The sequence below is a fragment of the Ascaphus truei genome, chromosome 1, assembly GCF_040206685.1.
Source record: "Ascaphus truei isolate aAscTru1 chromosome 1, aAscTru1.hap1, whole genome shotgun sequence".
Taxonomy (NCBI): domain Eukaryota; kingdom Metazoa; phylum Chordata; class Amphibia; order Anura; family Ascaphidae; genus Ascaphus; species Ascaphus truei.
Genome location: NC_134483.1, coordinates 183587789 through 183600288, shown reverse-complemented (window position 1 = coordinate 183600288; position 12500 = coordinate 183587789).

Genomic DNA, 12500 nt, shown 5'->3' with positions numbered 1-12500 from the left:
AGGGGGGGTGATGATGTGCAAGGGGAGGGGAGGGGGGGTGATGATGCGCAAGGGGAAGGGGGGTGATGATGTGCAAGGGGAGGGGGGGTGATGATGTGCAAGGGGAGGGGGGGTGATGATGTGCAAGGGGAGGGGGGGATGATGTGCAAGGGGGAGGCGCTCACCCGCGCACCCGCGCACCCACCCGCCCGTGCACCCACCCGCCCGCTCACCCACCCGCCCGCGCACCCACCCGCCCGTGGACCCACCCGCCCGTGGACCCACCCGCCCGCGGACCCACTCAGTCACCCACCCGTGCACCCACTCAGTCACCCACCCGCGCACCCACTCAGTCACCCACCCGCGCACCCACTCAGTCACCCACCTGCGCACCCAGTCAGTCACCCACCCGCGCACCCACTCAGTCACCCACCCACGCACCCGCGCGCCTACTCACCCGTGCGCCCACTCACCCGCGCGCCCTCACTTGCACGCCCACTCACCTGCGTGCCCACTCACTCACCCACCCACTCAGTCACCCACCCATGCACCCAGTCAGTCACCCACCCGCGCACCCACTCAGTCACCCACCCGCGTGCCCACTCACCCGCTCGCCCACTCACCCGCACGCCCACTCACCCGCGTGCCCACTCACCCGCGCACCCACTCACCCACGCACCCACTCACCCGCGCACCCACTCACCCATGCACCCACTCACCCGTGCACCCACTCAGTCACCCACCCGCGCACCCACTCAGTCACACACCCGCGCACCCACTCAGTCACCCACCTGCGCACCCACTCAATCACCCACCCGCACACCCACCCGCGCATCCACTCAGTCACCCACCCGCATACCCACCCGCGCACCCACCCAGTCACCCACCCGCGCACCCACCCACTCACGCACCCACCCGCGCACCCAGTCACTCACCTGTCTTTTGTGGAAAATATAAAAAGAAACAGGTTGCATTGTAATCTTTTTTTCGGTGTGACAATAACAAAACAGTTACGTTCAAGTTGTGTGCTAAAAAATATTTTTCCTTGGTAGGTGCGCTATGGGTTGGGGAGGGGGGCGCCCTGCTCCTTTCATTTGTCCTGGGCTCCATGCTTTCTGTTGACGACCCTGCTCCCGCCCGCCACCGCAGTGGACACCCCACCCCACAGTAAGTCCGCTGCCGCCACCCCCCCTGTCACACCCCCTGAAGCGCTATGTACATTAATGGCGCTATATAAATAAAGACATACAATACACACCGCACCCAAAGTCAGCCGCCGCAGAGATACCCGCAGGGTGCCGCCGCACCCTGTCACTAACCCACCTGCAGTGAGCCGCACAACCCTCCCACTTGCAACTGGGGGGATGGGAGAATCAACCCTCCCGCCCCCCCAGTGACACACTGCTGCCGAGCTCTGAAGGAAGGGGGGGGGGGGAAATCACTAACCAAAGGTGAGCAACCGCTGCTAACCTCTGAAGGGGGGGAGATTCCAACCCGCCCACCCAGGGAGATGCCGCCTAGCTGTGAAGGGGGGGGGAATCCCAACCCTCCTGGCCACCCCCCCCAATGACCCGCCGCCACAGAGCTATGAAGACGGGGGGGGGGGAGGGTGAAGAATTAGAAATGTGAAGGGGAAATCGGAACTGTGAAGGGGGGGGGGGGGAATGGAGATGTGAAAGGGGTGAGCGTAGAGCGAGGCGGAGCGGGAAAATGTTATCCCGGGCAACGCCGGGTATATAAGCTATATATATATATATATATATATATATATATATATATATATATACATGTAGAGGTATCAGTACCGTGTTAGCCGAGCTTCAATAATCAAAAAATAAATAGATGATACCGTTCTGTGGCTAACGAAATGCTTTTATTTGTGCGAGCTTTCGAGATACACTGATCTCTTCTTCCGGCGATGTTACAATGAATGAAGCAAGGATAACTTAAAAACAGTGTCTCTTGGAATGTTATCTGTGCTTCTCCTTCCCCCGGTGTGGATGTGTTTTATGGCTCGAGGTGTCAAAGGGTAACTGAAAGCAAGTGAAGAAAGAGTGTGTATGTGTATCAGTGTGAATAAAAATGAACGGAGAGCCCACAGTATAAACAGTGCTCTACACAAGGTGTGTATGGAGTGAGAGGGATATAAATGGTGTGGGTGGGTGTGGAAATGTGAGAGTTTGTAGCACAACTAAAAGTGTGTGTGGATACTATGTGGTCCCTATTGGTGTATATGGATGGAAAAATAAGGAGTATTAGTATGTGTGAGAGACAGCTGTGTGTGCATACATATAGCACAGTATGTACAGACATGGCCTTTGGCGCTCATGGGAAGAGATTTCGCTAGTGTCAGTAATGACTCATAAAATTTCGATCTCTGTTTAGGCCACTGCTAAGTGTCCCGAACAGTTGCATAAATTTGTATTCATGCAACCATCTCTCTTTCGGGGTTTTAAGATTACCTTTGAGTATGGCAACCCTCAGATCGTTCATCTTATGGCCAGAGTCAGAGAAATGTTCGCCAACAGGACTGTCTCTTGTTCCGCGTGTGATGCTGTGGCGATGCAGGTTCATTCTCTTGTTTAGCCCCTGTCCTGTCTCACCTATGTAGTAGCAGCCCCCTGGGCATTTCATGCACATGATGAGGTACACGACATTGCTGGAGGAACAGGTGAACCCTCCTCTGATTTTGTATTCCCGATTCTTGTGTGGTATTTGTATTGTGTCCGCTGTGTAGAGCATTGCGCAGGTTTTGCATCTTGGGTCCTGGCATGGTTTTGTCCCGCATTCAGTTGTACTGCTGAATACTTTACTCCTCACCATAATATTCTTGAGATTATGGGGTTGTCTGTATGATAATAAGGGTGCTTCAGGGAAGACCTGTTGCAGTCTTGTATCTTCCTGGAGGATGGGTTGTAGTTTCCTGGCAATCTTGCGTAGGTCTCCTAGGTGTGGGTTATATGTGACCACCAAAGGAACCCTGTCGCTTGTCTCCTTCTGTTTGTATTCAAGGAGATCACTTCTTGGTATTCTGGTGGCTTTGTGAATTTGCTGGTCTACAATTCTGTGGTTATATCCACGGTTTATAAAGTCTGATCTCAAGGCTTTAATCCGCTGGTCTCTGTCTGCTGTGTCGGAGCATATCCGGTTGTATCGTATGGCTTGACTGTAGATGGTTGCATGTTTGGTGTGTGTCGGGTGGAAGCTGTTGTCCCTCAAATAGCTGGCTCTGTCTGTAGGTTTGCGGTATACAGAAGTCTGTAGTTGGTTGTTCTTTATAGTAATGGTGGTGTCTAGAAAATGTACTTCATCCGGGGAATGGGTGAGTTTGAGGTTGATGGTCGGGTGGAAAGTATTGAAGTTGTCATAGAACTGTAGGAGGTCCTGTTCGCCAGAGGTTCAAATCAGGAGGATGTCATCGATGTAGCGAAGGTATGTAAGGGGTTTCAAGTGACAGGTGGACAGAAAGTCACTTTCCAGTTTTGCGCAGAACAGATTGGCATACTGTGGCGCCATCCGAGTACCCATAGCGGTCCCGGTTGTCTGGAGGTATGTGTCATTTCCAAATGTGAAGTAGTTATGGGTCAGAATAAATTCAATGCATTTAGTCACTGTCTCTGTGAGTGGCTCCTGCGATCCCAGAAAGTATCTGCAGGCTGAAATCCCATCCTCGTGGGGGATGTTTGTATAAAGTGACTCTACATCCATAGTTGCTAGTAGTGTTCCTGTAGGGAGGGGGCCAATGGCATTCAGTTTGTTTAGCAGGTCGTGGTATCCTGGATATAGCTGGGTGTGTTCCTGACAAGTGGTTTTAGAATGCCCTCCACCCAGCCAGAAATATTCTCGATACATATACAAATTACCCCAACACCCCCAATACATATACAAATTACCCCAACACCCCCAATACATATAAAAATTACCCCAACATCCCCCAATACATATACAAATTACCCCAACACATACAAATTACCCCAACACCCCCAATACATATAAAAATTACCCAAACACCCCCAATATATATATATATACACACACAATCACACCCCCCCCAATACATATAAAAATAACCCCATTACCCCTAATACATATACAAATTACCCCAACACCCCCAATACATATACAAATTACCCCAACACCCCCAATACATATACAAATTACCCCAACACCCCCAATACATATACAAATTACCCCAACACCCCCAATACATATAAAAATTACCCCAACACCCCCAATACATATAAAAATTACCCCAACACCCCCAATACATATACAAATTACCCCAACACATACAAATTACCCCAACACCCCCAATACATATAAAAATTACCCCAACATCCCCCAATACATATACAAATTACCCCAACACATACAAATTACCCCAACACCCCCAATACATATAAAAATTACCCAAACACCCCCAATACATATACAAATTACCCCAACACCCCCAATACATATACAAATTACCCCAACACCCCTAATACATATAAAAATTACCCCAAAACCCCCAATACATATATTTACTTTGGGGATGATGGTCAGACCAGTGGCTTGCGGGAAAAGGGGGGGGGGGCTGGCGTGCCGGTGATGCGTGGGGCCGATGCTGTGGGGGGTGGGGGAGTTTGGCTGAACGGCCCGGTCCCTGCACGGGGGAGGTCAGTGCTGCGGGGGCCTGTGCCACGTGGGGGGAGGACCGGTGTGCTGCGGGGGGAGGGCCGGTGCGCTGCGGGGAGGGAGAGGGGGTGTGAGGCTGAAGTACTGCTAGGTGACATCTGTCTCCCGGTGCTGCTTCTCCAGCGCACGCACCGGGCCTCCCTCTCTCTTATTTCCGGCGCTGCCAGGGAGACCCGGCGCCGGCTTCAGAGGTTTTTTTCAGAGGTTTTTTTTTTTTTTTTTTTAAATTAACTAGCAGCCCTTGTTTCCCGCTGCTGGCCTGATCGTGGCGCCCCTCTAGCACACTTTGGGAAACACTGTGGTAGGGGATGTCAGAACAGGCTTCTGGGGCATAACTGATTCGTACTCACGATGACAGCGCCTCCATCTCCTGCAGAATCCAGGGATAAGGGGTGAAATCTCTGCAGGAGAACGTCTCAGCCTTCCCTCTGATAGATTTCAGTCTGATATTGGAAAAAATCACTGGATGGCGCTCAACACTATTAAGTGAAAGTGAACAAATGTGTTTTAAACAGATAATCTGTGTGATTAGGTGCATAGAGGTAAATAAATGGTGATAAGTGAATAAAGGCAAATAATATTGCTACTACCCTTAAGGAGCTTGTTCCCAGAGCTCAGCAGACGATAGTTCCAAACATTGGAGAGCCAGATATGTTGCCAAAAAAAAAAGAAAAAGCACATAGTGCAAAACAGCAATACAAATGAAATAACACAAGTGAATGAAGTAATCTATAGGTGTGCTACTCACAAGTGGAGCAGAATATCAGAGCGAAATCCAACACAGTGGCAGATGACCCTCAGATGGTAAGTGATGCATAAGATCCCGAGCTCAAAGACGAAAGGAGAGAACCATAGTGCAGACAATACAATTTTATCAACACAAAAGAGACAAGTGGAAACTTAAATGATGTCAGCAACAATCAAGCATTGAATACGCATAGAGACACAGCCCGCAGTTCGTCGCGACCTCGCTGCGGATGTCCTCTGCGTCCACGGCTCCGATGACGTCACTTCCTACTCCGGAATTTGGTACGCACGCCGACACGCATGTTGATTTCTGGTTCTCCTCTCCTCTCTCTTCCTCTATGGATCACTGAATGGTCCAAAACTCAACGCGTTTCGCTGCGCTTGATTGGCAGCTTTATCAGGAGTGGCCATCTAATGCGTTACTTATGGGTTATATACCCAAGTTCATAGCCCAGATATAATCTAATTGGCTGAGCTTATAACTACTCATAAATACACAATAAAACCTAAATAATGTCTTATACATAATAACACATACAATTTATACATAGGAAATAAAATGAATACATAGTAAAAATACTGATAAATGTATCAGCTGCATAAGGCGATTGAGGTAAGTGTTGCTACAGTATGTATATATATATATATATATGTATGTATGTATGTATTGTGGCAGGATGGCCTCGCGGCGGGGTCAGTAAGACGCTTGACACGATGGGAAACTTTAAACACTAGTGGTTTATTAGCCACAACCAAAATAAGTACGGGTGCACTGTCCCTTTAAGAAACTACTTTCTTGCAAATTAAAGCCTAGTCCCATTAGGGACACTAACTTACTTCTTGAGCCCTTACTAACAGGACAGCCAGCTAATCTGGTCATGCCCAAAACATGCTACACAAACGATAACCAATAAGCATAATAAGAATAAAGTCTTATCTGTTTCAGCTCCAAACAGCAAACAGGAACACGGTTCTGGGGAGCAGGCTGTGTCCAGCCTCGCAGCAATGTTTATCTTTATCCTGGGTTGGGGTCCCAGCTGGTCCCAGCAGCAAAGCTCCTCGCAGGACTGGGGACCAGAGCAGCAGCAGCTGCTACGGCTTCCAAGCCGGGAGAGTTCTCTCCACCTTCCTGTGGAAAAACAAGCTCCCTGTGTGTGTGTCACTTCCTGCTTTTAAACCTGCAGTCTCTCAGGCCTCCTGCTTAATTAGGCTGCAGGTGTGCTTCCTTGTGTCGGAGGAGATTAACACTCTGTGAACTGGCTGCAGCGTCTCTCCATTCACTATTCCAGCCTACTGAGTCAGTGACTCTGTCACATATCCCTCTCCCCAGCGAAACATTGTCCTGTGGAGCGGCCCGTGCACCATTCTCGTGCACCAGCATTTTTGGTGAAAATGTCTGACGTCGGCCCTTCCCTCCCCCTTTTTTTTCTTGCCTTCCAATTTAGGCATTTTCTTTTTTGGGTAATTACCAGGCCATCTGGGCCTGAACACTCATCCTTCTCTACCTCTTTCTCTTGTGCCGTCCTGAGTCTAGGGTTGAAGCTCCGCCTTTGTTGTGTCCCCTTTTGCAAATGTCCCCAAGCCTCCTGCTGTCTATCAGCTATCTCTGCCTTCTTCCTCTTGGGCTCAGAGTCTCCCTTACCCTGTAGAAGAGCCAAGACCCCAGTTAGCTCATAGTATTCACTCACCAGTGCTTGTCCTGCTCCTCCCTCTGTTTTTTGACCTTCCTCAAACGTTTTTTGTACTTCTTCGTCTGAATCAGAAGTCTTCCTGGCCCTTTTCTTAGAAGAACCCACACAGATTAAAGCTTCCCATGATACAGAGCTGTCAACCTTTTTCTTATCTTCCGGGCTCTTTTCCAGCTTTTGTTCCTCACCATTTTCTTTAGCTTCTTCTTGATTTTCAACAGAACCAGCACTATCAGTAGAGGACATGGTTGCACTCTTTGCTTTTTCAACCTCATCTTCTTTGTCACTTTCAGAAGGCAGCTTTGCACGCTTTTTAGGGGTGACCATTTTTTTAAAAGAGGCCCATGGTGTAATGCCTTCCTTCTTTCTTTCTCCATCAGAAGTGGCCCCTTCACCTTCTGTTTCAACAGTCTGTTCTGTGTCTCCCATTACATTTTCTGTAGGAGAGGTCTCTATAGACTCATCAGGAGAAGAGGGCGAACTGTCTCCTCCATCTACCTCTGCAGGATCACGAGACTCCAATGAGACAGGTGTCACGATTGTGCTCGCCACAAACCTGGGTCGGACCGCGAGGCTGAGGTGGGGTTGTAAAAGCACCGACCTGAGACCGCGCAGGCTGATCCGGATTGCGCAGTTTGTTGTCGTACATCGCAGGATCAGGATAGGAGAAGACAGCGTCGTCGTTGTACAAGCCAGGGTCAGGGCTGGAGATATCAGGATAAACATTGTTCAAGCAAGAGTTTGGCAACATGTAGTCAGGAGAGCCCCGCTTCAGCTTAGGAGCGCGGGGTTGGGCTCTGCGCGAGCGACGGCCATGGCCCATGGTGCTGGTCACAGGAGATGGTAAGCAGACCAGCGTAGCACACCGCTTAGCTGCACGGGTGAACCAGTGCTACAGCGCAAGAGTCCTGAGCGGCCTGGGGAATCCTCTGTAACAGCGCAGGAACCAGGACACGGCCTCTCTAGATTAGGGAAAGAGTAGGCCCCAGGAACCAGGAAGCTATAGAAAGACAGGGAAACCACCGCTGCAGTGCAGGAATCCAGGAGGCTGAAGGACGCAGGAACGAAACCTCTGCTTCAGCACAGGAGAACAGGAGCAGACCGCTGCGTGAATATAGCAGCCGGTCACAGGAAACAAGGAGCTGAAGTCAACAAGAAGAGTACTCAGCTACAACACAGGAGACTGGAGCAGACCGCTGCATGAATATAGCAGCCGGCCTTAGGAAACCTGGAGCTGCAGACAACAAGGAGAATACTCCGCTTCAGCATGAGAGACAGGAACAAGCGGGGGCTTGTGGCAGAACAGTTAGTGACATCCAGTAAGGACTATGCTCGGCAAGGAGCATTATGGGAAAGCAATACTTAAAGGCCAGCGGGCCAATCCCCGGCGGGGGTGTGAAGGTACTGCTCCAAATGAGTGAATGCAAGTCTATGTTGCAGTGATAGGCTGCACAGCTGCAATAGATACCAGAGGGAGTGTGTATTGCTTTGGTGAGTGAATCCAGGCTGCAGCAAACATCAGGAGAGGTGCTCCAGGACTGCACAAGTCTGCAAGGTAAGGCAACCAGTAAACCGCGGAGCGGATTCCTTACAACAGGTACTTGTTCTGTCACATACTCTGCCTTTGCCTCTTCTTCCTTCTTTCCTTTATGCTTCTTGCCTGAAAGCTTCTTTAAACCAGATCCATTGAAAAGCTTCCTTAGAGGGCTACCTTGAAGCTTAGCCTTCTCTTGTGAAGACAGTAACTCTGCTTCAGTGGTGATGGCTTCTGGACCTTTCTCCATCAGCGTATTTTTAGTGTTGGTTTTCACCTCATTTATCTTTATAACTTCAATTTGGGTGGGGGTCTTATCAACCCTAAATGCACCCCATGATGCCGCTCTATTACCGTCGGCAGACTCGTAGGCTTGGGCCTTTCTTTCTTGTCCCTTTAATTTACTCCGTTGGGAGTGTTGCTGGATAACCTGTGATGTCTTTCTCATCTTATTTTCCAACTGAGCGGTGTCCAACATAGCCACATGCTCAGTCTTTAGGGCCTCGAGTATCTCGTCCAGGTCACGCTTTTGTTTCTCCGCCAACTTGCGGCCAGCACGCTCAGACTCCAGGTCCTTCCTCAGGTCATGAAGCTGTCCTTCTGCATATCTTTTTTCACTCAGTGCCGCTGCCAGTTCATCCTCTCTGGCGTTGAGTCACGACTCCACATCTCTTAGCAGGTTCAGCGCAAGGCTTAAATCTGTTTCTTTTCCTCTATTTCTGAACTGCAATTGCCTGTGCTCCTCCCAGACCTTGTCCAGCTCCAGCTGCAGTCGGTCCCTCTCATTAGCCATGTCGTCCAGCAGCCTGTGGGTATCAGCCATCTCGATTTCATAGCGCAATGTCAGGCAAGCCACCTGACGGACGGTCACCTCCTCCTTCTCGGCGAGTTGTATTTTGCGCTCAGCAATCTGCGTCTGCAGCTCTTCAATTTGATCCTGCAAATCCCCTCTCAGGGCCTTCACCTCTTGCCGGTGCTTGCTCTGGGCTTGCGTCAGCGCCGCCTTCATCTTTTGGAGCTCTGTAGTTTTTGTCGCCAGTATCGCCGCTGCTTCTGTTTTCCAGGCTTCTTTCTCCTTGGCATACTGACTCATGGAGATGGAGTTGCCTCTCTGCTTCTCCAGCTCTTGCTCCAGTCTCTGGACCTTTTCGCGCTCCCTCTAACACAGAATCACCTGGCTTTCAAGCTCCGCCCCCAGCGATGCTCTTGTGGCGTACAGCGTGGCCCTCAGCTCCTCATGCTGTTCTGTGGGGACATACTGGGTACTCAGCCATTCCTGTAGCACTTGCTGCTTCTCCTTGGCCGCTTGCAGACTTGCATGTAGCTCTTGTAGCTGGCTCTGCCATAGGTGCGCTGCTTGTGTGTGCTGCTCCAGGGAGACACGTTGCATCCTCTCTGCATTCTGCAGTGCTTCCTGCACCTCTAATTTTTCTTGAGCCAATTGCGCCTTCACTTTCTGCGCTTGGTGAAGCTTCTCAGTCCCATCACTGACCTGACCGGTCAGGTTTAAAACCTCTTCTTTCAGGTTTATATTCTCCATTTTCACAGTCTCTATATCCCTTAGGACCGTCTCATTGGCTTTCTTCAAAGTACCCAGCTCTGTTTTGAGCGCGCTAGCTTCTTGGAGAGAAACTTCTAAGTCTTTGATGAAGTTTTGCACATCTCTCTGGGACATCTGATAGCACAGTCTCCAGTCAGGACTTGTTCTCTCTGATTCCATGTTAGCAATTGCGGTGTTGGCTTTATTCAAGCTTGTCGTCAGCTCCTCCAACTCACTCCGCAAGAGTTGCTCTGTTTTCTTTAAAGCCGCATACTCTTGTATAGCTGGGAGTATACACCTCTGTACCTCTGCATTAGCTTCTCGCTGCCTATTCAATTGTTTCTGCAAGACATCATAATCACGCTGGGCAGTTTGGAGTGCAGAAATTAAGGCCTCTTTTCCCTGGATCAAGGATTCAGCTTCCCTTTGCTCCTCCTTTTCCTTTGCCACCGTTCCTGTGACAATTCTGCCCATCACTCCGGTCTGCAGCACATCTCGGTGGCTTGCTGACGCCTGTTGTCCTGATATCGCAGGCTCAAGTGGTTTGGTCACTTCCTCTGTGACTTGAAAAATATTTTTGTTTTTCTTCTTTCTCTTTATTTTATTAGTTCCAGAGACATCAGTGGTACTGGGCACACACACACTGGACACTTTTGCAGCTTTCATCTGCGGGTACGTCTCTCTTCTCGGGGCCACATATGCGTCGTCATCATAATCATCATATGGCCTGAAGGGACACTGTTTTGTATGGTTAAGTACATTGCAAAACTGACACTTGACTGCGGCCATTTTAAAACCCCGTTTTTTTTTTCACACCCGACGAGGAAGACTTTGCACAACACACGTAAGTTGTTCTTGCTTTACAATATTTGAACCTTCTGGGTTCTTCTTAGGGCAACTTCTTTGCAAAAATTCATTTTCACTTTCTTTTTTTACCAGACAGGGCAACCTTTGCTCACAGCACTTGCTAGCTGCAAATTCACTCGCTTCAGTAAAAGGCAGTAGCTTTACACAGCAATCCTTTCATACCCGATGGGCAAAATTTACACTCAGCGCTTGCTAGCTGTAACTTCCATGCTTCAGCAAAAATCATTTTTTTTCCCGCTAAGTTCAGTGTCTCAACACATCTTCATCTACTGACCCCCAGAGGCGTAGCATCCCACTTCTGACACCACCTGTGGCAGGACGGCCTCGCGGCGGGGTCAGTAAGACGCTTGACACGATGGGAAACTTTAAACATTAGTGGTTTATTAGCCACAACCAAAATAAGTACGGGTGCACTGTCCCTTTAAGAAACTACTTTCTTGCAAATTAAAGCCTAGTCCCGTTAGGGACACTAACTCACTTCTTGAGCCCTTACTAACAGGACAGCCAGCTAATCTGGTCATGCCCAAAACATGCTACACAAACGATAACCAATAAGCATAATAAGAATAAAGTCTTATCTGTTTCAGCTCCAAACAGCAAACAGGAACACGGTTCCGGGGAGCAGGCTGTGTCCAGCCTCGCAGCAATGCTTATCTTTATCCTGGGTTGGGGTCCCAGCTGGTCCCAGCAGCAAAGCTCCTCGCAGGACTGGGGACCAGAGCAGCAGCAGCTGCTACGGCTTCCAAGCCGGGAGAGTTCTCTCCACCTTCCTGTGGAAAAACAAGCTCCCTGTGTGTGTGTCACTTCCTGCTTTTAAACCTGCAGTCTCTCAGGCCTCCTGCTTAATTAGGTTAACACAGATACCCAGCAAGCTCAAACTCCCCCACCCACCACAAAGTGAATATATATTTATGTCAACCAGAGAGCTACTGAGCGTGGCAATTGTATATAACAAGAGACAGGGGGTGCCCAATGCTGCATCCAATTGACAAAACATATAAAGTAAAATACTTCAATAATAATAATTGGTTATTTAGTTAACCCTTTGGCCAAAGGCGTCATAAGCCTGCATACCAACGTCAAGGTATAACCAAAATTTGTCAATTGGATGCAGCATTGGGCACCCCCTTTCTCCTGCTTAATTAGGCTGCAGGTGTGCTTCCTTCTGTCTGAGGAGATTAACACTCTGTGAACTGGCTGCAGCGTCTCTCCATTCACTATTCCAGCCTACTGAGTCAGTGACTCTGTCACAGTATGTATGTATGTATGTATGTATGTATTTATGTATCTATGTATGTGTATGTGTATATATATATATATATATGTATATGTATATATATGTATATGTATATATATATATATATATATATATATATATATATATATATATATATATATATATATATATATATATATATATATATATATATATATATATATATATATATATATATATACAGTGTTCGAC